The following is a 601-nucleotide window of genomic DNA, read 5'->3' on the forward strand; positions in this document are numbered from 1 at the left end:
TGTTGTCGTATAAGCAGCTTTGAGTTTGCTTGGGGGTTTCCCCCATTAATAAATTTATCGTTATAATTTTTTTATGCTAAAGTGTCGAGTTTCTAAGTGACAATTAGACTACTAAATTCCTTTTTTAACTGCTCATGGAGATTGTGAAGCTGTCTGTATCTAACAGAACAGTGGAAAACACCATTTATGTGTATATTAAAGCCCTGCAGACATCAAATTTTAATAAAAATATGGACATATTTTATTTTTATCTTACTAACAATGTAGGTTGAACCATTTCCATCATTAAATTCCTGTGTATCTGGAATTGAAAAATGCATTTTTCGTAATAAGAGTATTTCAGAATAAAAATTTCATGTATATACAGAGCATAACAATAAACAGTTTTTTGAAAAATTTAATATACATGTACAATGTGTACAATTTACTTCTAATCTGTCATTTTAAACTTGCAGTTTTGACTACAGAAGAGCAGAGAGATCTCATAAAGATATCTATAGATTTTCTATAGATCTTCATTTTCATCACGATGTTAAACATCTTTTTTATTGTTATTGTATAAAATGCTGTTAGAATTTTATTTTTTTTATATATTTATTTT

The sequence above is a fragment of the Agrilus planipennis genome, unplaced genomic scaffold (genome assembly GCF_000699045.2).
Source record: "Agrilus planipennis isolate EAB-ADULT unplaced genomic scaffold, Apla_2.0 scaffold951, whole genome shotgun sequence".
Lineage (NCBI taxonomy): Eukaryota > Metazoa > Arthropoda > Insecta > Coleoptera > Buprestidae > Agrilus > Agrilus planipennis.